The sequence below is a fragment of the Saimiri boliviensis genome, chromosome 4 (assembly GCF_048565385.1).
Source record: "Saimiri boliviensis isolate mSaiBol1 chromosome 4, mSaiBol1.pri, whole genome shotgun sequence".
NCBI classification, from domain to species: domain Eukaryota; kingdom Metazoa; phylum Chordata; class Mammalia; order Primates; family Cebidae; genus Saimiri; species Saimiri boliviensis.
This window is the reverse complement of record NC_133452.1, coordinates 145,614,558-145,641,938: the sequence shown is the minus strand read 5'-3', so window position 1 is coordinate 145,641,938 and position 27,381 is coordinate 145,614,558. Positions and strand designations below refer to the sequence as shown.

The following is a 27,381-nucleotide window of genomic DNA, read 5'->3' as shown; positions in this document are numbered from 1 at the left end:
TGGGCAACAGTGAGAATCCATCTCAAAAATAAAAGTAAAATAAAATAAACACACTTCAGAGTCAGAACAAGTATCTGTAATTAAAAATTTCCAGCATATAGCTAAGGCTTCCATTAAAATTTAGACCTGCTGCCTCCCTTCATTTTAAAAAGATGACTTTAAAAAAAAGGTCCACCAAGTGGCTTCCTGGACGCACACAGGACAGCAAAGAAGAGAGGATGGCTTTAGAGCAAGAGGGCTAGGCTGAGAGACTTGACCTTGAAATTTCCATCCTCTTGCCCTTGGGTATAAATGATTTGAATATTGAGAATGTCTTGCAATAAGGCCAAAGTCACTAGGTTGTTTGTTTTGGGTTCTATTAGGCCTCAGGGATTCACAGAGCTTGAAGAGTGGAAAAATACAAGAGTTCTTAAGAAGAAACTTTAAGATACCTCTTACCTCCATCACCAATGCCTCAGGAAAAAAAAAAAAAAAGACTAGTTGCATCCTAAAGATGACACCTGTAGGTGAAATGTGACAGAAAGACTGGGTCTTTGCGGTGTTGGTAAAGGCTGCTAAATTTTTGGATTTGCCCTCCCACAAGATTTACGCAAAGCCAATGAAGGCAGGAAGACTAGGAGAGGGCGGAAGTCCCTCTGTTGGGGGAAGGAAAGGCCAGTCCCCAAGCCCCAGGGGAGATAAGGAACAATGCTCTGTGAAGCCAGACACAGAAGATTAAGGGGCGGGTCTCCAGGTCTAAGAAGATAGCAATGAAGAGATGAAAGATAAGAGCTGCATCCCAGTTTCTGAAAAACCTAAAGGTGCTTTGTTTTGTTTTGTTTTGTTTTTGAGACAGTCTCATTCTGTCACCAAGGCTAGAGTGCAGTGGCACGATCTGTAACCTCTGCCTCCCTGGTTCAGGTGCTTCTTGTGCCTCAAGCCTCCCAGGTAGCTGGGATTACAGGCCTGTGTACCACCATGCTCAGCTAACTTAAATTTTACATTTTTAGTTGAGACTAAAACTGGGTTTTTAGGATTTAGCCAAGTTGCCCAGCTGGTCTTCAAAGCCTGGCCTCAGGTGATCCACCCACCTCAGCCTCCCAAAGTGCTGGGATTGAAGGCAAAAACCTGAGGGTTCCTTTTTTGTTGTTTGTTTTTGAGACAGTCTCGTTCTGTAGCTGAGGCTGGAGGGCAGTGGCATGATCTTGATCTCGGCTCACAGCAAACTCTGCCTCCCAGTTTCAAGTGATTCTCCTGCCTCCTGAGAACCTGGGATTTCATGTGTGCACCACCATGCCCAGCTAATTTCTGTATTTTTATTAGAGATGGGGTTTCGCCATGTTGGCCAGGGTGGTCTCGAACTCCTGACCTCACATGATCCACCTGCCTTGGCTTCCTGAAGTGTTGGGATTACGGGCGTGGGCCACTGCACCCAGCCTCCTGAGGGTTCTTAAAGTGAAATCTAAACTCTGTCCTAAGGCCCCCAGGAAACATGGAATAAGTTTAGATTCCTAGAATGATGGTTGAGACTCTGGAAAAACGTTCTCATAACGATAGAACAGTGGGTTTTACAACATTTGAGACCAGGATGGGCACGCACAGTGCAGAGCCTCCACAACGCCCACAAATACTTGGGATGGCTGATCCATGCTATGTACAAGCCTAGTTGATCGGTTCAGGCCAACCCAGGACAGGCTCAAAGTTTGAGTTAACACTTTAGACACTAAAATGGTCTGAGCTATGAGGGAACTTGATGAACAGCAAAGGCATCTCTTGAAGGATGGGCTGAGTCTTGGCTAGGCTGGGAGCAGAACCAAACCAGGCTAAATGTTCCACCAGGGACATGACTGTTCTCTGCCTACAAAGCTCGGGGCAAAACTGTCTCTTCTAACCACCTCGCATGTGCTCTGAAGGCTGAGACAGCTGTGATGACGAGTTTTGAGTTCCAGGAAGTTGATGTGTTTCTTGGCTTAGGGTTCAGGCTATGCCCTGGATAGGGCAGCAACCCGTGAAAGTCACCCCCCTCACCAACAACCCGTGGCTGGCACAGGCTTTGGTAAGACAGGAGCCTTAGAATGTCACACAGCACCTCTCAGCATCTAAGCAGGATCTACACCACGGGGCACCGTAAGCTGCTTCAGCCAACTCTGATTTTCTCTTCTTGGGTAAGAAGGGACTCCTAGGAGGTAGAGGGGAGTTGACCATGGTGGCTCTTGCCTAAAATCTCAGCACTGTGGGACACAGAGGCAGGAGGATCACTTGAGGCCAGGAGTTCAAGATCAGCCTGGGCAACACAGCAGAACCCCTGTCTCTAATTAAGAAAAAAAAAAAAAAAAGAGGTGGAGGGGATGCATCCCTTGGTACAGGCCACATTCAAGACACAAGTGCAAGAGGTAAAGCGGGGCAACAAATTTGGGACCCAACATATATATGTCGGCCCCCTCTGGGTGTCTTCTGAGCTCCAAATCATTCCTACACTCTCATCCTCTTATTAAGACTACAGCAAGCCAGGCACAGTGGCTCACGCCTGTAATCCCACCACTTTGGGAGGCTGAAGTGGGACGATCACTTAAGACCAGGATTTTGACATCAGCCTGGGCAACAAAGTGAGACGATATCTCTACAAGATATTTAAGTATTAAGCAGGTATGGTGGTACCCTCCTGTAGTCCCAGCTATTTGGGAGGCTGAGGCAGGAGGATGACATGAGCCCAGGAGTTTGAAGCTGCACTGAGCTAGGACGACGCCACTGCACTCAAGCCTGGTCAACAATGAAGACTCTATCTCAAAAAAAAAAAAAAAAAAGGACTAATGGTCAAGCTCTTTAACCTGCTATTCAAGGGTCTCCATGCTCTGGCCTCAGTCTACCTTCTGGCTCCATCACACACCAGACCCCATGGTCAGTTCCTTTCCCCAGAATATCTGCCTGCACTCCTCTCACAACCCTATCCCTCATGGCCACGTTCCACATGACTCCCACTGACTCATGGCTCTTGGTTCCAAATTCCAAGACACACTTAACCGCTAATTCTGCCATCACACTTAATCATGGCTAACAATTTTTGAGCACCATGTGCCACATGCCACGTGTATTGTCTCATTTGATCCTCGTAACAACCACCATATGAGGATTATTCCCACTGTGCAGCCATAAAAACAAAGGTTGAGAGGGACTGAGTCACTTGTCTCCGAGCTGTTGCGTGGTACAGCAATGTAATAAATCCAGTTTCTGAACTCTGTCAAATTTATTTTAGAAAAGCGTGTGACTCCTGGCCCATGGCTAGAAAGCACAGGTATGCTCCCTTAGTCACATTCTCTGACTTCTAATAATCTCACTCTGCATCATCGCTACCCTTACAGATGCTCAGCACCTGGCTTTCCATTTCCGCCCCCTGTCAAGGCAGGAAGGAGGAGCACTCTCCTCCCCTTCACCTCTCCCTGGCAAGAGGCAGGACTGGACTTTCACCACAGTCTAAAAGGTTCACTGCAGCGGGCAACAGTTTGGAAATACTATGCTTGCTCTGCAGAGTGATGGGGCACTTCATGTTCTATACTCTTGTGTTCTAGAAGCAGCCAGGCAAGGGAGGCTCTGCCTGAAGCCTGAACAGTCCAGTCCTATCTGATAGGCTGACCTCACAGAGAAGACCACCAACATGACGCAGGGAGAAATTAACTACTACAGACCTTCCACCAAGCCCCAAGGGCAGGAGTATCCAGCCCTTTACTAGAAATGTAAATTCTCAGTTCCCTACCCCAGACCTCCTGAGTCAGAAAACCTCTGGGGGCGGGTGCAGCAGTGTGAGTTTCTGAGTTAACAGCTCTCCAAAGGCTTCCATCCAGCCCTGAGAACCAGCTCATGAAGACGTGCAGGATTTCCCTGAAAACCTTCCTTTAGCAAGGATTTGGAAGAAGCTGCTTGGCTTATTATATACCTCCAGAGTAAAAACCAAGGCCCTGGAACAGAAACAAAGATCCATTCCAACTTTGGTTTTACCTACCACAATAAAAAATAGTAAGAAATAAGGGATAGGGAGGAATGAATCTATGCAGGGCTTCTTCAGAAACAAAAACACATGAGAGGTGGGCTTCAGGCAGGCAAGGCCAGCCTGCAGCGCATGGCTGGGAAAACCATGTGGCCTGGGCCTTCTTGCAACCCTGGATCCTAAAAGCCTTCTCTCCAGCAAATGGCAGTTGCCAAGCCTGTGCTACTTCCCGAAAGGCTCCTTGGAGGGGGCTGTGGAATCAATTACCTCCAAACCTGAGCCCTTCAGCCAAGACTCCTGATGGCCCCAGTTATCTTCCCCAGACTCTCTGCTGCTCCTGGGCAGCGAGGAGTGAGCAACAAGGGGCAGGTAAGGGGGAGAACAGTTAAGGAGATGACCTCAAGGGGAGGCAGGCAGCCCTGAGGTTCCCTCCTACAGCCTTAGAAACAGCTCACCATCTACTACAGTTTGTCTCTTAATGGGACCTGAGGGTGGAGGAAGGAAAATCAGAGGTCATTTCCAACAGGCCAGAGTGGCTGCTCCTTACTCTGACTATAATTTCAGGTATCCCACTGATCTTGACCTGGAGCATTTTATTAGAAATAACACAAGCTACTAATGCTCCTTTTCAGAAGGAATGTCAGTTGTTCTTAGGTAAAGGAAAACTGCAATATTTTGTAAAGTGTGGAGGAAGGGGCAGCTTAGGGCAGAGTCATAGGTTCCATGCAGGAAGCAGCTTCTCTTAAAAATCTCTTGGACATTTAAATTGTTACATTAAATACAACTTCAGCAGGGAAGCACACGTTAACTGGGAAGGCAGGGTCCCTGCCTACCAAAGTTATCCACGTCAGTCAGACTATTTAAAACATGAGCCTTGAGAAAGGTGGGGAGATTTTCTGGACGATGCCAGATAAAATCATCCTGTGGTACCCCGTTCTTCTTCCTGCACCTCTCTGCAAGGATCTATGATTCTTTAAAGGAAGGAAATGGGCACAGGCCCAATGATGATAAGCTTTCTTGCTAGTACATGAGGACTATGAAGGAGCTGACTCCATTTCTTGTAGCTCTTCTCCAGGGAGCGTATCTTCCTGCCAGTCTCTAACTACTGCCAGATTTCCAAGGCCAAGACACAGCTGCTAAATGGCAGCCATTTGTCACACAGCACCCTGCTCCCCTGGGAAGGGACACAGCAGCCCTCGCACCCAACTGTGGGAAGAGCCGAGTCCCTGGCCCTTTCCCCAGGAAAGCCAGACTTTTCCTAAACATTGTTTTTCAGCCTGCCTGCCAGGACCGGGTATTTCATCACTTTCTTGCCTAACTCAGCAGAAATGTGTATCATTCTCTGAGTAGCCAAGGTGAACTATGTTCTAATAAGAGAGCACCCATGCTGGACCACAGGGGCAGAGGGCCCACAGGGCATCCTCACCTACCCCAGGGCAGGGCAGGGTCTCCTGGGCCAAGGCAGAAGCTTAATCTCTTCAGGAGATTAAGCTGAGTAGCATCCCTGCCCCGTCCCACCCTAAGATCTGCTCTCCTGGCTTATCAGGTAGACACCAGGTACAAGAAAGGGTGGGGAGAGGCCTCCACAACACACCTTGGTTGAGGAATTTAAAAACAGAAAAGAATGTTGCATAAGTAACAGAAAATAGGATTCAAGTCAGAGTACACTGGAAGTCTACTATGCATCTAATCATGTTTTTTCCAGAGCACATCTCTCCCTGATAACCGAGGGCACTGGTACTTGTGACATCAACTCTATGTTAGGAGTATGCTAGGCTATTTACATATCTTTAATCCTCTCCCAACTCTCCTAAAGTAATAATTAGGCATTTGCTAGATGTAACACAGCTCTTAAAGGTCTAGCCCAGGGTTGTCTGACTCCAAAAATCTTGTATTTTCTACTGTAGCACAAAAAGGGTATTTGAAAAACCATTCAGAGAAGGGTCATTAGCAAGCTAGAGGACTGAGAAACCAAGTCAAGGGGAAAACTGGAAATGGCTAACAGATGAAGACAAGAGCCAGCTACAAAAGCTGCAGAACTGATGTGTGGAAGAGGGGCACACTCGCCGCACGGGTCCACCATGGCAGGAACGAGGCACAAACAAGCAACTCTGGAGCTCCACAATTCTTTAAACCAGAGCTTTGAACTAAGCCCTCAGATGGAAAGAGCCCAGATAAGGTAATGAGCTTGCTGTCCCAGGAGTCTTCAAGCAGAGGGTGGGTAACCACTAGTTAATAAAAAGCAAACAAAAACCCCAGTCAGGCAATGGACAGGAGACCAGGTTAGAAGACTCTTCTGACTTCCAAATTCTGCACTTCTAAGTGGACAATCCTTTATGCGTAACACTTGCCCTCTCTGCATAATACCTTAAGATTCCAGACACATGCGCAAGAATAAACCATCACAGTATAACTTAAAAAGCACATGACATGAAGAATCTTTTTTTTTTTTTTTTTTTTTCAGATGGAGTCTCACTCTGTCACCCAGGCTGGAGTATAGTGGCACAATCTTTGTTCCCTGCAACCTCCGCCTTCCGAGTTCAAGCGATTCTCCCGCCTCAGCCTCCCAAGTAGCTGAGATTACAAGCGTGCACCAGGATACCAGGCTAATTTTGTATTTTCAGTAAAGATGAGGTTTCAGTGTTCCAGTTCTTTTAGAATTTGTCTAGCAAGCTTTCCGGTTTTCGCCAGAAAGTCGCCCACCGCCCCCACCAAAAAAATAAAAATTACTAAAAAAAAAAAGAGGAGGTTTCACCACCTTGGCCAGGCTGGTCTCAAACTCCTGACCTCAAGTGATCCACTGCCCTGGCCTCCGAAAGTGCTGAGATTACAGGTATGAGCCACTGCGCCCGGCCTGACATGGAGAGTCTTAAATCTTAGCCTGGAAACTCAGCTTGCCACTAGTGGAGCCACTGAACTCTGAGCCTCAGTTCTCCCAGCTGGAAAATGAAGCTGGTAACACTGCCCTCCTTACCATACAATACAGAAATCAAAGAAGTGATTATTAAAATACTTTACAGCCCGGCGAGGTGGCTCATGCCTGTAATCCTAGCATCTTGGGAGGCTGAGGTGGGTGGATCACCTGACTGAGGTCAGGAGTTCAAGACCAGCCTGGCCATCATGGTGAAACCCCATCTTAAATAAATAAATAAATAAATACTTTACAAATATTGTGGCATCCTCCAGTATGCAAACTATTGATGCTACACTATTTATCCTCCAATATTCCAGGTAGTCCCTGGGCTGATCCTCCCAATTCTTCAATTCACCCATCTGTTTCCTCTATTGGATTGCCAAAGCTTTGGAGGCCAGAGCTCAGCTTGATGGTCTTCTAAAAGAATTCCTGCCCCAGTCCACAAGTTGGACAATTTAAAATAAATATAATTTGGCTTTTCCCAAATGCAATTCACTGGACAACGAGAACAGCTGCTGACAGTCGCCATGCTGTATGACAAGCAGGAAATAAAACCCCTCTGACTTCAGTTGCTGCTGAAACCAATCCTGGTCAGCTTCACATTGGGTTAATTACGGAAGTACACACTGCCGGCTCCCACAAAGATGAAGCTCTTTCTTCCCCATATTCACCAAGCTTCTTCTCTCCCAAGTAACTGCGGCACCTGAATACAGCACAGCTGAGGACACCATGACACTATATGATAGAAATGGGATTGTTCTGGACACATCTCTGGAGTTAATCTAAGTATCTTGTCACATTTCCAGCTTCTGGTAAGAAGCTAGGGTAAAGTTCAGTAGCAGTTTGCAGAGAGTTTTAGGCAATATCCTGCAACTCTTTCATAGGCCCTGAGGTCGCAGCGCTGGCCTTTCTAACGTGCTCGGGGAAAGGGTGCAGCAGCAACAGGATTCTTCACTTTTCCCCAGAAGAGGAGCTGTCTGCAAGTTAAGCAACCCCAGGGCAGGTGGTTTACCTTAAATCTGGGCTTCTAATTCCCAGAATTCAGGGGAATTTCAGGATGATACTCCTTAGAAAACCAAAATGACTTGTGGAAGATAAAAATGTGTTTGAAATGCTTCTCCCCTAACAGCTTAGAGAAGGCAGTGGAAGGAGGGGATCACATCTTTCCTCGCCCATTGGAAAAGTGGTCAGCTGTGGTCAAAATTTCACAGTGCGTAATCAGACATTACAAACCATCAGCTGGGAATGACTGTGTGCGGTAAGGTGACCATGTCCAGCTCCCAGGAGCTGGATGGGCTGTCCTCTATGCCATATCACAGAATGCCTTCCATTTCCTCACCCCCAATTTCACCTCTAAGAAAAGTATTCACTACTATGCATATAAAGGAAAACAAATGCTCTGACATATAAGTGGTTGATAAGTGTTTATCATAAGCTAGCCAACCCAAAACACTAGCAAGCAAGCAAATTGGTTTTCTTAAAGTAAACTGAGCAAACCAAAAAGAACTAGCAGGCAGGATGGGCCCTTTTGGAAAGCCCATGTGCATGGGAGAGGAGGTGACATGTTCCTGGACCAGCAGAGGCACCTTGGAAGGAGGGGGCCGGAGGCCAGGGCTGGCAGTGGGGGTGGGGAGTGGGGATTAGTTGCAGTCCTGGAGGAAGTCTCAGGCACACAGGCCCTCCAGGCAGTGATTAGTTCACAACAACTGAACTCCCTGGGGGGTCTAATTGCACAAAGGGCCACCCCAAACCACAGCCCAGGCCCCCAGGCCCAGCCTCAAACAAGCATCATGTCCCCCAAGCACACTTGTTCACTTGCTTTGGATTGAGCTCACACAAGGCACCGAACAAGCCCAGGCTCTTATTGTGGGTTCACATTTACAAGCTCCACCTTGAGAAACAGATAACCCCTTTGGAAGCCCCCAGACTCCCTCCAAATGTTACAAAGAACAGGAAGGAAAACTGGAAGGGGAGATAAACAGCAGCAGTATGGTCTTTTCCTTTCAACTCTTTCATACCTGGGTGATAATTCGGCCAGCACCAAAACGACTAAGAGAAGATGGGCACACTTGAGAGAAGCACAGCTGCCCTGCCTGCTTATCTGCTCAGTCCAAGGACAGCTGGGCATGTCCACCCAGTCCCCATGGGTCAGACACACCTCAACAGGGAAAATCTCTGTAGCACACAGATTTGGAAACCCAAGCTGATGCCCATTTAACGTTAAGCTGTTTAATGGGAACAATCCCAATCAAAAGCCTACCTCTACCAATATTTTCATGACATGAAATTGTTTTGGCATACTTGTGAAGCCAACTCCTGCTCCTCAGAGTCTTCAACATGCTTGTGATCATAAAACTGAGCCATGTCTTGCTCACCCCCTTTAATTTACTTGAATGTATGTGACAAAGGCACCTTCATGTTGTTCAAAAAGAACATCGCTACTCTTTCCTTTTATCTTCCCTTAACAGTTAGTCATCCAGTGATAGGAGGGGCCTAGCCTCCAACAGTCCACACTTTTATCTCCTGCTGACCACACGGAAGGCAAGGGCTGGACTTCCTGCTGCTCGCCTAGAGGGGCTGTTTGACTTGCTTAAAATACTTGCCTCCAGAGCCTCTTGGAACAATGCCCGAGCAACACCTACCCGGCATCCATTGCAGCTCCAGCTCTTAACCGCCTTCAAGTACAACCGACTAGCACTCCCTGTGCCTCTGTGTGGGAGAGGCTCAATGCTTCCAAGAAGAGAACTTACTTTCAGGGCTCACTTGGGTATTTGCTTTCTGTCTGCAGCAAACACAAGAGTTATCTTCATCAAAGGCCAGAAACTCCAGAAGTTAGTTACAGCAGCTCAAGTTAAATGTAGTTTACACTACTATTTTTAAAATTATTCAGTAGCGTTTAACAGCATCCTTTAACCATCAGAACTGAAATCACTACACCATGTGCTTGCACAAGCAAATGGCCTGGAATACACTGGACCCCTGGGCTATGGAGCAAGCCAGACCGTGGTCTTTGATGTTCCTCCTGGCCCTAACTTTGCGCCTGAGATCTGACTCTGTGGGAATGTCTAGGTGTTTTTAGGTTCAGATTCAAAAGCACTTCCACCTGCCTGGTGCTTACAGCTTTCCCATGAATATCCAGGACTCAATAAAGAAGCAAAATCCACTCTTTTGTGCATCAATCAAGTGGGTTGTGAGACTGTGCATGTCACTTATGAGATGGGATGACCTGAGGGAATTCACACATCAGTGGACAGAGTTCCCGCCTCCCTGCCATACAAGGGTAGGGGTTCCATTTTCTTGGTATCCCATCAGTATACATGAGGTTAATGTGTTCAGAAAATGATGAAATCAGCCGTTTACCACAGTCCCCCTGGAGTTCCTTTCTGGGATATAAAAGATCTTCCTAAAATCAATTAATGAAAGGAGAAATTTCCTTGCCCAAATACCTATCATTTAGTCTCTAACAGTCACAGAGGTAAGAGAGCTGGGTAGGGAATAGTGATAGTGGGTAGGGAAGGCCACGGATAAAAGGGTGGGAGGTAAAGAACAGAAGCCAGCTTATAGAATGAGTCCGCAATCCCAATTTCTGTGCCAACTATCCAGAATAAAGCCAGTATTTTTTAAGATCTTTTTTTTTTTTTTTTTTTTGAGTCTAGGTAATAGATGAGTCAGATGGCATGTGCAGCGACCAGAGGAACCATGCTGTCCCCATGCAGAACTTAGAACAGTGCCTCTATGTGGCCCCTCTCCTATTATAGCCACAGGACCCAGCCCTGAAGTGACCCATGGGAGAACAGGAGCCAGCTTTTCGGCTCAGCCCCACTGGCCAAACAGCAAGTATTCTTCAGCATCCTCAATTCCCTCCCAGCCATGAAGTCAGGAACAAGCTGTACAGACAGAAAGAAAACAGAAAACTTGCGAAACAATGGCATCTACCTTGCTCACTGGATATGCCTGAGGAAACTTTTTCAAAGCCCTTGAAGATGCTTCATCACAACTCTGCAAAGAAAACGTGGTCTGCTATACCCAGGCACACACATGTTCGCACAGACCCATTTTCATGCTCTGCCAGCCCCAGAACTAAAACACAGAAGTCAAAAGAGCAGCCTCAGTTACTAAACCAATTTAGAATGGGAACTAACACATTTCATAAATATTTCAGAGGCCAGTGACATCCTGGAGTGTTCCCAAACTACAAACAGAAGTTTTCTAAGGGGGAAAGAAAAGGCTTAACAGATTAATCAAATGGCTACCTGGCTACAGTGAAAATGTGAGAAAAAACTCACCGTCTCTTTATTCCTTGTGGTTAACCTTTAATGCTCTGCTTTCATCAAGGGAAAAGTAGTTCTTTCAAGGCTTCCCCCAAAACACACTGCTAATTGTGGTGATGGCCTTCTTTTACCCCACTAATCCAGATTCACTTTTAATGAATGAGAGTTTGGAAGATAAGATATGTAAGTGTGGTGGTGTGTGCCTGTAGTCCCAGCTACTCGGGAAGCTGAGGTGGGAGGATTCACCTGATCCCTGGGACGTTGAGGCTACAGTGAGCCTTGATAGTGACACTGTACTCTAGCCTAGGCAACAGATGAGACACTCTCTCAAAAAATAAAAAATAAATAAATAATAAAATAAAGGGGAGCAGTCTGCTCAGTTTCCTGCAGCTGGAGTTGTTGTAGGCCCATCCTTGCTGCTTTCAGAATGTGTCCAATCCACAGGCAGAGAAAAATGGGCATTCTCAGCATGTTGTTTAAATTAGTGGCTTAAAATATTCTATACTATTTGTGTACCCTAGACATAGGGCAATGTTTGGGATCTGTGCAAAAACCTGGGATATGATGACGATCATCCTCAGATATCCAAGGCTACTAACATTCCAGATGTCAGAACCACCAAGAGCTGTAAGACAGAGAGCCCTGGCTTCCTGTGTGAGAACAGACACAGAGAGCGAAATTTCAACTCCAGGGAACCTGGAGTATGAGCCAAACACCTCTAGAACTGCAGGGGCTCACCAGAGGTAAGCATCACAGAGCACGAGATGAGGGCAGCAGAGCAAAAGCAGACCTATACTTGAAGAAGAGATTCGCCTCCCAGCCTTATGCAGAGAGCTGGAACACAGTATGCAGAAAAAGCAGATGATTTGCTTAGTTTCTCACAATGCTGAGTTCATTCTTTTTCTTTTTTTCTTTTTTTTTTTTTAGGGTAAACTGCGGTCTTTTAAAATGAGATGATAAAGACTATAGATGGTGGAGATCATTTTTTAATGCACTTACTTAGCAAAATAAAAAAACAGCAACCTTGTGTCTAAATGCAAAAGTTTTGCCTATCTTGCTCATGAGAACAGAACCCCTGGGAGCCATCAGAATGAACCAGTGTGTTATGAGAAAGGAGGGAGAGTGGAGTGGGGGATACGGCCAAGATGGGGCTGGGAGAATGATGCTGGGCTCCAGGTTCCATCTAAGAGCCATGAACTTTATCCTGCTGTTCTGGAAACCCACTGAAGGGCCCCTCCCCACCATTTTTAAAGTCCAGGATAAAATAATTGTATCCACAGTTTAAAAAGCTCTTCGGGCAGATTTTTAAGTGGACAATCAGAGGCATATAACCCAGTTAGGAGGCACTGCAATACTCTTAAGGGACAGGAGCATTGCAGCTGGTGGGTGGAGGCAATGCTGCAGAGGGGGAACCAAAAGGAGGCCAGGCAGGTGTCCAGACTGAAGGGTAGGAGTTACGAAGAGAAATCCGAGACAGGAGAGATGAAGAGCCTGGATGGTTATCAATAGGATTTAGAGGAGTTTTGTTTTAAAGAAAACCTCCAAATAAATGTCCACAACCAAAATGCAGCAGATGGAGAAAAACAGGTGGTTTTGAGAGAGGTGGGAAAGGAGGGCTTGGGGGCCCCCAGGCACAGGAAGACGAACCACAGCAAAACATAACACAGAACACAGGTAGCCATATCAATATACATGTCAACTGTCAAACTGAACTCCATGAACAAAACTGACCATCGGACACTGCTAACTGGAGGGTGGGTGTAGTGGGGAGAGGACTCCTTAAAAAGATTATATAAAACTCTATCAAGTTTAAAACTTAAGAGAACAGTAATATCCACCCATGTGACTCTTTCAAAGTAGCTAATACGACCAAGGGATTCAACTTTATAAAATTTTATTGGAGTCTAATTTAAATTTGAATAGTGATGTATGGCTAGTGGCTACTGCGCTGGAAAGAACAGGTCAACGGTGTACTTTTTTTCTTCCACTAATCTTGGATTGCTATACTATACAGATGCTCTCTGACTTACAATGGGGCTAGGACCCCATAAACCTGTCGTAAGTTGAAAACAGCCTAAGTCAAAAATTTATTTAATTCACCTAACCTACCGAACATCATAGCTTAGCCTGGCCTACCTTAAACATGCTCAGAACACACACATTCGCCTACAGTTGGGCAAAATCATCTAACACAAAGCCTGTGTTATAATAAAGTGTTGAATGTCTCATGTAATTTATTGAATATTGTAGGGAAACAAAAACAGAATGGTTGAATGGGTACTTCAAGTACTGAATGTTTTCATTATTGCTCCTGAATATGTATCTCTCTCTTTCAAATCAAGTCAAACCATCCTAGGAACATCTGCAGTCTTCGTTTGCCTCCAGGGGTTTTTAAACCCTAAAGCAGGAATAAAGATAGGATGGTTTTACCTGCAGGCATGGGAGGGGAGTTAGTGGATTTCAGAAGTAACTTACTTTGCCTAGTGTTTACTAGTTTCAGTTCATAGAGGGAAGTAACCTATGAAACCAAAGATAGAGGGACATGTCCTAAGCAGGCTGATCTCTCCCAGGTGAGTCATCACCACCCTGCCCCATCTACCCTAAACCTGCTTGAACTGGTCCCACCTCAATCATAAAGGTCAATGTGGGCTGGACAGTGTGCCTCATACCTGTAATCCCAGCGCTTTGCAAGGCCAAGGCGAGAGGATGGCTTGACCCAGGAGTTCGAAAGCAGCCTGGGCAACATGGTGAAACTCTATCTTGATAAAAAATATAAAAAGTTATCCAGGTGTGATGTTGCGCCCCTGTAGTCCCAGCTACTTAGGAAGGTGATGAAGGAGGATTATTTGAGCTCAGGAGGTAGAGGATGCAGGGAGTGGTGAATACAACACTGCATTCCAGCCTAGGTGACAAAGTGAGATGCTTTCTCAAAAAAAAGTCACTGTGTGAAAACATGGGAAAATGTTTAAAGTTGGGTCAGGTTTAAAAAGCGAGTTGCCACATTGAAGATTCTATGCTATGATATATTTATGGATAGTCTAGAAAAGGTAGTGTGAAACAATGTATGTATTATGAGAATACGGTAATTTTTAAAAGATAATTTGATGTTACTTTTTCTTTTTTAACTTAACATAATCTTTGAAAATATACCAGGAAGACCCACTATTTGTGAAGCTGGAGTTCTAGACCAGCTTGGGCGGCATAGCAAGACCCGTGTGTCTGAAGCATGCTCTATCATGCCTGACTAATTTTGTATTTTTAGTAGAGATGAGGTTTCTCCGCGTTGGTCAGGCTGGTCTTGAACTCTAGACCTCAGGTGATCTGCTCGCCTCAGCCTCCCAAACTGCTGGGATTACAGGCGTGAGCCACGGCACCCGACACACATTTCAGTCTTTCTTAAGATATGGAATTGCTCCCTGTCTTCCCTCCCCCAATTTATATATCTTTAGTCTATAGCTCAGTGCCTGGCACATAGTAGGCACTGTTTCTCTCAATCTGTAAACATTTACTGAAAACCTACTATGGGCCAGCTGAGCTGGACAGATGACGTTCTTAGGCTGATACGCCCTGCTCTGTAGAAAAGTGCAAGAGTCAAACCTTGAAACCACATGTAAAGTGTGGATGGTATTCAGCTTTAAGAAAATAGTTCATACGGCCGGGCGCGGTGGCTCAAGCTTGTAATCCCAGCACTTTGAGAGGCCGAGGCGGGTGGATCACGAGGTCAAGAGATCGAGACCATCCTGGTCAACATGGTGAAACCCTGTCTCTACTAAAAATACAAAAAATTAGCAGGGCATGGTGGCACGTGCCTGTAATCCCAGCTACTCAGGAGGCTGAGGCAGGAGACTTGCCTGAACCCAGGAGGCGGAGGTTGCGGTGAGCCGAGATCGCGCCATTACACTCCAGCCTGGGTAACAAGAGCAAAACTCCGTCTCAAAAAAAAAAAAAAGAAAATAGTTCATCAATTTGATCAGCCTTTCAAAAGGATCTGTGATTCCCAGAAAAAGCCAGAACTACAGCAATGGCCTGAGCCTCAGCAGCAGATTTAATCCAACCTTTGGAGAGTTAAGGAGACCTGAAGGCTTTTTTCCTTACTATTGCCATCAGTTTCAGGCAGGCTGCCAACAATAAGTAAAAACACTGGCAAGACCAAATCCTCTAACCTTCCCTTTTCTTATAAAGATGAGATAAACCATCTCATCAGTGTTTTGATAATTCACTCAAAACATCAATACAAGGCAATAACCCAATAAAAGTTAGTTAAATCAATTCCTAAAACAAGCCCTTCCCCAATGCCTGTCATAAACAGTTACAATTTTAAAACAGAACTCATTCTCTGGAAAGGAACAAGAGGGGAGACATCACTGTGAGCCCCACCTCTGCGGTGCCTTTGTGTGGTTTTTTTACTCCTCTTCCCAGTTATTCCAGGAATGATGTTGGGATTCGAGTTAGTTTCTTAATGGTGACTATTAGGTTAAAACTTTCTTAGTGTGACTATGAACAAATCTAGGCCATCAAAGATATTGAGGTCTTCTGTAAAGAATTCCTCTCGTAGGGGTAAATATGGCCCACAAACTATCATTTCCTAGGAACCTCAAAGGGGTCACAGGAAAGGGAATGGTCTTGTGGAGAAACAGAGGCTTTAGCGAGCCTTTTAAATTTAAGCCAACAATTATTAAATCTGAGTCCCCCTATGCACTGAACATTTCTGCTTATTTAAATTGCAATGCAAAAATTGGCTATAAAAGGAGGGATTCTATCAACTATAAAATTCAAAACTTATGGGATTGGGAAAGTAACTGTGATTAAAAGGTGTTTGGAGAGTAGGGATGGGCTGGCTCAGTCCTTGTTTCATCCTGTGTCCTTTGAAGATGAAAACTAATCAATTTTTTCCTGCCCTTTAAGCTATCAAGTTTAAAAAAGTTTGAAAAAAATAAACAAATGGGACCCACAATCTACCTTCAAATCATTTGGGAGTCAGGGGGAGAGGGGGAAATACTCTACTTTAAGCCCTTAAATATTTCTTGATGATAAAAACATACACCAGTTACTTCACTTAGTAAGTACTGATCCACCACTAGGTTGGGGGTGGTGGACTCCATAAGCTTACCACTAGGTGAGTATGGTAAAAAGAAAGCTTGGGAAGGTAAGAGAATTAAGTGCTATCTGTACAATTCTAATTTTAGGTCTAGAAAAAGCACAGATTGGTGGACGGGGGTAGTGTAAGAGGAAGGGTATGGAGGTGGAGGCTGGAAGGAGCTGATACCCAGGAAGTACAAGAAGTCCAGAAGCCAGGTCCTGCGGAAGGGCAGGGGGATCATTACACAGGGTGTGTGTGGAGGGGGCAAATTACAGGAGCTGGGAGAGCTGGGGTTGGGTCTGGAGCGGTAGCGGGTATAGGCTGAGAAAGGTGATGTAAGAGTTTTAAGAAAACCTGTTTGAACACGGTGTGGGATTGCAGGGAAAGGGAGACCTGGCTAGAAAGGGGAGCAAAGGGAATAGGGAGGGAAAGTTAAACCTGAACCACTTTCAAAGGGAAAGCAGGTGGGGCAGATAATACAAAGGGCAGATAGGAAGAGAGGTGCTCTGGCCACAGGCAAGTGTCCTGAGGCACTAAATGGTGATTGGGAAGAAGTTTTAGATTGTTAGGGGGGTTGGGCTACATTCTTTTGTAGAGATTCTTGAATGTGAAGAAATGGAAAGGGATCCAGAAGGTCTTGGTCCTGTGAGATTCATACACTGAAGAATGCACGTGGGATGAATCCTTCCACAGAGAAGCCAGGCCTGAGCCAGCTGATGAGATTCCGGGATAAAAGGGGTCACTGATAGGCCGGGCGGGGTGGCTCACGCCTGTAATCCCAGCACTTTGGGAGGCCGAGGCGGGTGGTTCATGAGGTCAAGAGATCGAGGCCATCCTGGTCAACATGGTGAAACCCTGTCTCTACTAAAAAATATTAAAAATTAGCTGGGCATGGGGGCGAGTGCCTGTAATCCCAGCTACTCCGGAGGCTGAGGCAGGAGAATTGCTTGAACCCAAGAGGCAGAGGTTGTGGTGAGCCGAGATCGCGCCATTGCACTCCAGCCTGGGTAACAAGAGTGAAACTCCATCTCAAAAAAAAAAAAAAAAAAAAAAAAAAAAAAAAAAGCATATATCTTGGCCGGGCGCAGTGGCTCAAGCCTGTAATCCCAGCACTTTGGGAGGCCGAGGAGGGTGGATCACGAGGTCAAGAGATCGAGACCATCCTGGTCAACATGGTGAAACCCCCGTCTCTACTAATGGTGCAAAAAATTAGCTGGGCATGGTGGCGCATGCCTGTAATCCCAGCTACTCCGGAGGCTGAGGCAGGAGAATTACCTGAACCCAGGAGGTGGAGGTTGCGGCGAGCCGAGATTGCGCCATTGCACTCCAGCCTGGGTAACAAGAGCAAAACTCCGTCTCAAAAAAAAAAAAAAAAGTGGGGGGTCACTGATGTGAACATGAAAACACCCCTGGTAGAGCACAGGCACAGCAACAGGGGCTGGCAAGGATGATGTACCCAGGAGGCAGGAATCCAGATAAACAGATAAATGTGAAGGCAGTAGTGGTGAGTGGTAGAGCCCTCCCTCTTCTGGAATCAGGAGGGATGAAAGAGCAAAGAGGAACACTGGAGAGGGAACACCAGAAACCTTGTATGTTGGGTGGTCTTTTTTTTCTTTCTTTTTTTTTTTTTTTTTTTTTTGAGACAGGGTCTTGCTATGTCAGTCAGGTTGAAGTATGGCTCAGTGCAGCCCTCACTTCTCAGGATCAAGCAACCTCAGCTTCTCAAATAGCTGGGGCCACAGGTGTGTACCACCACATCCAGCTAAGTTTATTTTTTTGTGGAGAGATAGCATCTCACTATGTTGCCCAGGCTGGTCTTGAACTCCTGTGCTCAAGCGATCCACCTACCTCAGCCTCTCAAAGTGCTGGGATTACAGGCAAGAACCATTGTGCCTGGCCCATGGTCACACAGTGTGCATGTGCACACAGGAGGCACTTTTTTTTTTTTTTTTTTGGAGACGGAGTCTTACTGTCACCCAGGCTGGAGTGTAGTGGCACAACCTCAGCTCATTGCGACCTCCACCTCCCAGGTTCAAGCAATTCTTGTGCCTCAGCCTCCTGAGTAGCTGGGACTACAGGCATGCCCCATCACATATGGCTAAGTTTTTGTATTTTTGGTAGAGGCAGGGTTTCAACCATGTTGCCTAGACTGATCTCCAACTTCCTGAACTCAAGCCATCTGCCCACCTCTGTCTCCCAAAGTGCTGGGATTTCATATGTGAGCCATTGCACCCAGCCAAATATTTTACTAATTAATTAGTCATCTCCAAAAAATGGGCAGTCGGGTCCTATGCTGTCAGTAAGAAGAAAAAAAGATGAGCTGTAATGGATTAAGGAGCCAAGCACCCCCAGCCCAGTGGCAGTCAGACAAACAAAGCCTTCTCCAACAGCCAGGGATGATGAAGCTGAATGGAGGGGCAGTTTTGGTAAGCTTTGGTATTTAAGACCATGAAATCTCAAGGTGCTCCTGAACAAGAATGGGCACACAGGAGCAGCCAAGTGGCACTCTGGAACCCTCTCCTCCCACTCAGGGTATGTATAGCATCCCATTTCCTACACTGGATGGCTGGCTAAGGAGAAGGAAGGAAAACCAACTGTCTTATTTCAAAGGGCTGCAACTTAGCCCAGCTGTTACAGACAGGCAAGCTTATTACATTTCTTCTAAAAGATGCCCAATTCACACACATTGCTCCTCTCCTAAAGAATAAACAAGTGGATTCTATATACAAATACTAAAGGCACCAAGTCTCCAAAAGGAGAAAAAATGTTTTCCAAATGCCCAACCTAAAATGGCTTTCGCATTTTTTTTTCAGGCTGAATTTTGCATTTCTAACCCAGATGTGGCTCAGTGTGGAAGGTGGCTGGGAGAGCCACAAGGAACTGGCTGGTGTTCCCTCTCAAGAGGCAAAAAGCTCCCGAATGGCACAATGTTCCCTGGCCTTCCTCTCAGGTTAAGTTGGTCTGGGCAAATCTGTGATTCAATTAGTGTGAGTTCAGTTGCTCTTTTTTAGGTCAGTTCTTTCTTTTGTTTAGATCTGACTCAAGATTTACTTCAATTATCTACACCTCTGCTGGAGTACCTAAGCAAATTAAACCATTTAAAGTGATGAAGAGAAAGGAAGTGGATGGAGCTTTAAAACAACTTATGCAAATAATTCCCTCCCTCTCCCACCTCTGTTCTCTTAAATTACTAAACTCCAAGACAAGCAACTGCTTCTCAAAGGAAAAGTCTAGACTCTAAGTCTGAATGCAAAAAAACCCTGTGGTTAAGCCCTGGCTTGCAGAAAACTAAAAATTTCAGCAATTCTGGAATGAAATGTTACGTTCTGAGTTATACAAAGCTTAGCAGCTGTTCCCAGCCAACATGAAACCCGAAAGGGGTGATGCTATCTTTATCTTCTACCTAGAATTAAAGCCGGTACTGTCCAGGGCAGAGCTGCCAAGGAGCTGTCTCAGTTCTAGTCTGCTGAACACAAAAGACAAAGAAGCCAAGGGAATGCATGGGCCAGCAAAGGACACCTAAACAACAACAAATAATAGACCCACCTGGAAGAAAGAAAATGCAGTTAATAATTAAAAATTTTAAAAGGATGCAAGGAAACAAGCAGTTCTCAATGTCATCTGGAAAATCCTTTTCAATCAGTTCAAAATTCAAAAGATTAGATCACACCTAACTCTATCTGGATTTCCCAAGTGCAAGGGGTGGGGGTGGGGGACTATTTTATCAAATTTCTTGGAAAGGAAAACACATTTTCTCTATTAAAACTAAAGTCCTAAGCTGGGCGCCTCACGCCTGTTACCCAGCACTTTGTTGGAAGCCTTAAGTGGGTGGATCACAAGGTCAGAAGATCAAGACCATCCTGGCTAACATGGTGAAACCCTGTCTCTACTAAAAATACAAAAATTTTGTTCAGTTTTAAATGATTGGCCAGCTGCTGCCTAGCCATGCCCTTCTAAGATTGGCCAACACTGTCACTAGCTCCCACATGCGTAAACCAACAATGAATGAAGCCCCTGGGGTAAGGGGGCTTAACTTGGAATGTGAACTGTCACCAGCATACCACACTTCCTACGAACTCTGATAGACTGTCTCCATTCAAGAAAAAAAACGAAAAGACTATCTTAAGGCCTAGTGGGTTACCACCCAAAGATGAGCAAGAGGAACTGCACAGTGGTTAAGGAGCAGGCTCTGGAGCCACATCACTTAGGTTCAAATCCTGACTCTACCACTTGCCAGCAGTGGTAAGTGGCCTGACCCTTAGATAGATAGGGAACCTCTCAGTTTTGCAATTTCCTCATCTGTGAAATGAATACAATAGTAATACTGCATACGATTGTTGAGAGAAATAGATTAGTCAAATCTGTAAAGTGCTAAAACCTGTCTAGGACACATACCACCTCTCAGTGCTTTTTATTATCATATACATGCTCACACCTGAGCACATACACTATATGTTCACACTAGCACGTGCCTATCAGTCCCTATATTCACTGTACATTCACACTAACAAGTGCCTATCACATCCCATCATGAGTTCAGCAGGTGCTACAAACATTGTACTCCCATTGAGCAGTCATTTTCAGACTTTACCATGCACCTTGGAAAGCTTATTGTAACAGATTTCGGGACCCCACCTCCACATTTCTGATTCAGCAGAGTTGGGGTGGGGCCTAGGAATCTGTTTCTAACAAGTTCCCAGGTGATGCTAATGCTGCTTGTCTGGAGACCACACTTTAAGTACCACTGCTCTATGGTGGTTAGATCATTATGTTCTAGGCTTCAGGCCTAAGCTTCACCTAGTTTATGTGTATAGAGAACCTTACAGAGATGAAATGGAACAGGAAAGCAAAGCAAAGACGTCTACTGCTCAAAGAAGATCCATGTATTCTTGATATTTTCTGGCAACCCTACACCTCTGTGGTCAGGCAGGTCACATGACTAGTCCTGGCCAATGAGCTGTGAGCACAAGTGCCAGACATCTCTTCTAGGCTGCAGCCTTTCAAAATCCATATGTAACCCACTAGCTCTTTCCTTCCGGTGGCAACCTGGAAGCATGTGTAATGACAGAGTAGCTGTAAGACATGAGCAGCCTGGATCCCTGGGTTACCACTTGGAAGGGAGCTATACTAGAGAGCTGCCAGACCTGCAGAGAATTCTATAAAAACAAGTTGGCATTTTATGGGTTGAGCCACTGGGGTTTCAGGGTTTGTCTAATACTTCAACACAGCTTCACTTAACCTGACTTCATTATAAAAAGGATGACCACATCATCCATCTTATATCAAACAGATCTGAGGTATTTCATAAAATCAACAAGAATTTCTACCCTACTCTCATTCAGTTCTATTCACCAAAATAGATGGTTTTTAATGTCCTATTTTGGGTCTGTTTCTCACTAAATATAAAAATTATTCACTGCAATATGATTACGTACTAGTTGCTAATAATTTAGAAAGCTTGGTCTGCTAAAATGTATTAAAAATGTGAAAAGTAAATACGCTGGAATCAAAAGCCCTGTGAAACAAGGCAGAAGTGTGTGTGTGTGTGTGTGTGTGTGTGTGTGTGTCTGTGCACACGCCACTACTGAAATCCCTTGACTCTAATTCAGTAGGAAGGAGGAAGAGTAAAGAGTTTCAATTTTATTTATGTAATCACGTGTGAATTGATAACCTGTTTTGCCAAAATAGGAGAAAGTGATCTCTTTAAGAGCATCAGAATTTAACCACAAAACTACTTTTTCTTTTTTTTTTTTTTATAAGACGGGGTTTCACCATGTTGGTCAGGCTGGTCTTGAACTCCTGACCTCAGGTGATCTGCCCGCCTTGGCCTCCAAAGTGCTTGGATTACAGGCTTGAGCCACCATGCCCGGCCACAAAACTACTTCCCCCCCGCCACCAAAAAAAAAAAAAAAAAAAAAAAAAAAATCATAGTTCTACTAACCTAGGAATATTTTGCAATTTAACATGTAGGTGATGAGCTGTCAACAGTATACTACTATGTGGAATGAAACATTAAAGATCCTCTCGCAAAGATTAATACCCTCTTCACACACACACACACACACACACACACACACACACGCGTGCGCGCATGCGCGCGCACGCCAAAACACATTATAATTCAGAACACCTCAAGAATTGGGGAAAGGGAACTAAGAAGTATATGAGAATCGCACAGGTGTACAAGAGCAAAGCAGCACTTCTCTGGAAGGCTATGTTTGAGGACTTTTAGTGGGATTGACAACTAATCTCAAAGGTGACAGAATTCTCTGCTGCAATTCTCCATAGCAGTTTCTACAGAGAGCAGTAGAACTCCTTTGTGTACATGCATTTAAAAAACTCACTTGCTAAGGAGCTCAGTGACTTCTGCTTCCCACTTAGCACTGGCAAAGCTAAGCACTGAGATGAAGGGACCCTGCTGCTCCTGGCCTTCTCAAGTTCATAGGCCACTTGAGTGCCTCATTCTTTGGGTGTGTCACATTCCATCTCTTTAGATACTTGCATGGGGCCGAAAAGAAAAGAAAAAAAAGGTAAATACTCATGTGATTCATTTGGTCATATTTATAGCTCAGCTTGTAAAATCAAAGTTGAGAATAATAAAAAGGCCCCAATACTAAAAGCTGAATTTCTCTAATATTTTTCATAGCTATTCAGCAACTATTAGGTTTTTTGATGAGTGGATTATTTTCTTTTTTGTTTTTCAAGAGGCATAAATGAAAACCTGAAGATCTAACATTAGTGAGGGTCTTTTTTTTTTTTTTGAGATGGAGTCTAACTCTGTCACCCAGGCTTCAACGGTGTGATCTTGGCTTACTGAAATCTCCACCTCCCGATCTCCACCTCCTGGGTTCAAGCCATCTTCCTGCCTTAGCCTCCCAAGTAGCTGGGATTACAGGCATGTGCCACCACACCTGGCTGATTTTTTTTGTATTTTCAGTAGAGACAGGGTTTCACCATATTGGCCAGGCTGGTCTCGAACTCCTGACCTTGTGATCCGCCTGCCTCAGCCTCCCAAAGTGTTGGGATTATAGGCATGAGCCACTGTGCCTGGCCAAAGTTCTATTTTTTAAAACAACATAATATACCACTTATAAGAAATTGGGGAGACCAACAAAGTCTTTATGTATATCCTAAAACAGGCTTATTTATTTACTTAAATAAGGAGCTAATAGTGGGGGAGATTCCCTTAGGATACTAGAAATAACAGGAATAACGTGCAATTAGATACCAAGTGGACTTATACACATAGCTAACAAACTCAGAATCACATCTTACTATCACTCTCCCATAAAGCCCCAGAACTCCCTATTACTTAGCAAGGTGATTGTCTAACACTCATAATGCACCCTCAAATCAGTGTCCTTGTGTATGTGTCTGCAAGAGAAATATAGTAAGAATATCCAACGTTTTGACAACGAAAGCATATAGAAGTTATTTTACATCGTGTGATCTCGCTTGGTTTATTTCATCCTCAGTCCTGTTCATCAAAAGAGACACTCAAACTATAATTCCTGGGAGCTTATAAATGGTATGCTTTATATAGCCAAAATGTCCAAAGAGCTTTGTGGTTTCAGACTTTTATACACTGTCTATGTGTCAGTAATTGATCTGTGAGAACTTAACAAGATGATCTCCATTCCCAGCCCCAACCTGGCAAGGTCACCTTCTCCTGGGCCCTGCAAGGAACTGCTGGGTGTGCTCAGCAGTGGGGCTGCTGCCCATTGACCTCACTAACATTACCTCCCCTTTAAGTTTCTACCAAACTGCATCTAAATTTCAGGCCATTCAAATGTGCCTGCAATACGCAACTTCTATGCAGATGTTAAGGCCATGACCAAAACCAGTTCTCAGCTAAATGACTTGCAAGCCAGCACATCCCACCCACTTAGAAGTCCCTCCTCTGTGTGGACTCCATAGCACAGAGGTTGTCAGGGCTTGCTGCTCCTGGGGGCTGGTTTGTAGATCATATGACTGCTGAAATCCCTCAGATAAAAGCAGGCATTGTCCACATTTCCTTGAAATCTTGAAATCCTGGATAAGACCAGCAATCAAGTAACATTTCAATCCTCCAACAACCTTAAATCAATTAATCAAATCCTTCTCTATGGTCTCAACTCCCCCCTTATAAATAATACGATGTCTAGTAAAAGAAATTTTAGTCAGTGTTTAAGGCAGACTGACAGCATTTATATTAAATAAAAGATAGGATTGTGTGAAGAGGGCAAAGCTTTTAAAACAATGAACCACCCAATGTCTTTAAAGTGCTCTGGAAGCATCAGAGTATTAACTGAAAGCAGCTCCCGGCTGGGCGTGGTGGCTCACACCTGTAATCCAAGCACTTTGGAGGCCAAGGCGGGCGGATCACCTGAGGTCAGAAGTTCAAGACCAGCTTGACCAACATGGTGAAACAACAACAACAACAACAAAGCAGCTCCCTTCCTTCCCTCTCCATGTTCAGCTTCCAGCTGCACAGATGAGTTCTCTGTGTCTACGATTCATGGAGGCTGATCTCTGGGCAGCCAGCAGCTGTTCAAATCCACACGTGGATGCTTCCTTGCCTGCAACTCCTTGCTCCACCATCCGAATCTCCCAACATTTGTCCTTGAGGCTCCACCTACCAGGCGGATGTTACAAGCACATCATCTCGAATGGAGTCACCATCTCAAATGGAGTTGCCATCTCAACAGGCTGCAGGTCATTTCCATGGGTTATCGCAAGGCACTGAAGACAAGCTTTTCCACCCTTGGCCACATCTATCCTCCAAGTCCCCTCTGTGCTGTCTCCAACCCAAAGAGTCAGCACACAGACCTGCTCCTTGGGAATGGTTTTTCTTTTCCATCTGCCCTGAACATCTAACAGTCATACAATTTTATTTTTTTTTATTTTTATTTTTTATTTTTTTTTGAGACGGAGTTTCGCTCTTGTTACCCAGGCTGGAGTGCAATGGCGCGATCTCGGCTCACCGCAACCTCCGCCTCCTGGGCTCAGGCAATTCTCCTGCCTCAGCCTCCTGAGTAGCTGGGATTACAGGCACGCACCACCACGCCCAGCTAGTTTTTTTTGTATTTTTAGTAGAGACGGGGTTTCACCATGTTGACCAGGAAGGTCTCTATCTCTCGACCTCGTGATCCACCCACCTCGGCCTCCCAAAGTGCTGGGATTACAGGCTTGAGCCACCGCGCCCGGCCTGCAGTCATACAATTAATTCCCATTTCTGGTATGCAATTTCAGAAACACAAATTAGTTGCATTTCCCTTACCTGACAGTGCAACCAATGTCTACACTACAAGAGAATACTTTCCACCTTTGGCATAGCAATTGGGAGGTATAGTTGCCATGGATATGTGCAAGACCAAATTTCAAAGGGAACAATTTCTCTTATGGAGAAAAAAACCCAAAACACATGAAAACCCTATTTGAATCAGGAACAAAAAATTTCTATAACACTACGCGTTAACAGCAAATCTAAGTGCACAGAAGACTTAAAGAAATTAAAAGCTAATATGACAATGTTTCAAATTTATCTATCTATCTATGAGTCTGATTATTAAAACCTGGGTCCAGTAATGCTCTGGACTTATGTAGATAATATCAAACCACTTGAGAATCATTAGCAGGTATTAGCAACTCTGGGGAATTTTCCACCCTGGGATTTCCATGAAAATGTCCATTATTACTTAATGAGACCAAGAAAGAGTCTGGTATAGCATCGTGGAGTACTGAAGTGTTCTCTACCTGTAAAACAGAACTATGGAGAATAATAAAATTAGCAAATAACCTTAAAAAAAAAAAAAACAGGTCGGATGCAGTGGCTCATGCCTGTAATCCCAGAACTCTCGGAAGCCAAGGTGGGTGGATCACCTGAGGTCAGGAGTTTGAGACCAGTCTGGCCAACATGCTGAAACCCTGTCTCTACTAAAAATACAAAAATTAGCCGGGTGTAGTGATGCATGCCTGTAATCCCAGCTACTTGGGAGGCTGAGGCAGGAGAATCACTTGAACCTGGGTCAGCCAAGATTGCGCCACTCCACTCCAGTCTGGGTGACAAGAGCGAAAGTCTGTCACAAAACAAAACAACCCAACCAAAACCTAATAATTTCTGCTGAGTAAGCATCTTTTATTTTTCAAGTTAGGATTATTCTTCATGGCTGAAAAGCCATGTGGACTCTATTCCAGGTGACTTGTTCAATTCTGGGCACAGACATGAATTGTGAAAGAATACTGAGTAAAATGAAGACAAACTCATAAAAACAGAACAAGTGACCTTGCAAGTCCATTCCAGCTCTAAAATTCTATGGTTTTTAGAGTCTTAATTAAGATGAGGGCCCTCCTTTCTTCCAATTCACCATCTGATGGTTTAAACTTAACTTGAGACTTCCTTTAAGTTCAGGATTCCTTTTCTACAGAGACTATGTTTTCCAAGATGTCTATGATTTCTCTGGTATCTAGGGATCTTCTATATCATTTGCTTTTAAAAATCCATGATATGGCCGGGCGCGGTGGCTCAGGCCTGTAATCCCAGCACTTTGGGAGGCCAAGGCAGGTAGATCACCTGAGGTCAGGAGTTCGAGACCAGCCTGATCAATATGGCAAAACCCTGACTCTACTAAAAATACAAAAATTAGGGGAACGTGATGGCACATGCCTGTAGTTCCAGCTACTCAAGAGGCTGAGACAGGAGAACTGCTTGAACCTGGGAGGCGGAGGTTGCAGTGAGCTGAGATCGCACCACTGCATTCCAGCCTGGGCAACAGAGAGAGACTGTCTCAAAAAAAAAAAAAAAAAAAAAAGGCGGGGGGCGGGGGGGCGGGAATACAAACAACCTACAGACAACAACCTGGTATGGTATTGGGACATCATCTGAAATCTGTTAATGAATAACTTTTTTCTACAAATCTGGGCAAAATAAATAATATTTTAGTATATGTCTAACTATACCAAAAGGTTTATTCTAACACGTCATGTTAACTCATGAAGCAGCTGCACATCACTGAAGGGGAAGGGAAGTATGCAGAAATCAATTTTCCATCTAAAACTCCTGGGTGTAAATCATTCTAAGTATCCTTCGAACTTCCCTGTCTCCTTAAGTATAGCATGGTGAATCAATGTATGATTAATTCAACCTTTTGTGGGGGTGACTCAGGGCCGTCTTTGG

General features: G+C 44.8%; 1 protein-coding gene and 1 non-coding gene across 11 annotated transcripts in view; one reads left to right on the top strand and one right to left on the bottom strand.

Annotated features, from left to right (window-relative positions):
• Window positions 1–27,381, bottom strand: part of RREB1 (ras responsive element binding protein 1) — a 150,910-nt gene that overhangs the window by 78,261 nt on the left and 45,268 nt on the right. The gene's annotated exons all lie outside the window — the stretch shown is intronic.
• On the top strand, window positions 6,600–6,664 carry LOC120361193 (U7 small nuclear RNA). The gene has a single exon (XR_005577537.1). It is a non-coding gene; the product is annotated as a U7 small nuclear RNA (small nuclear RNA).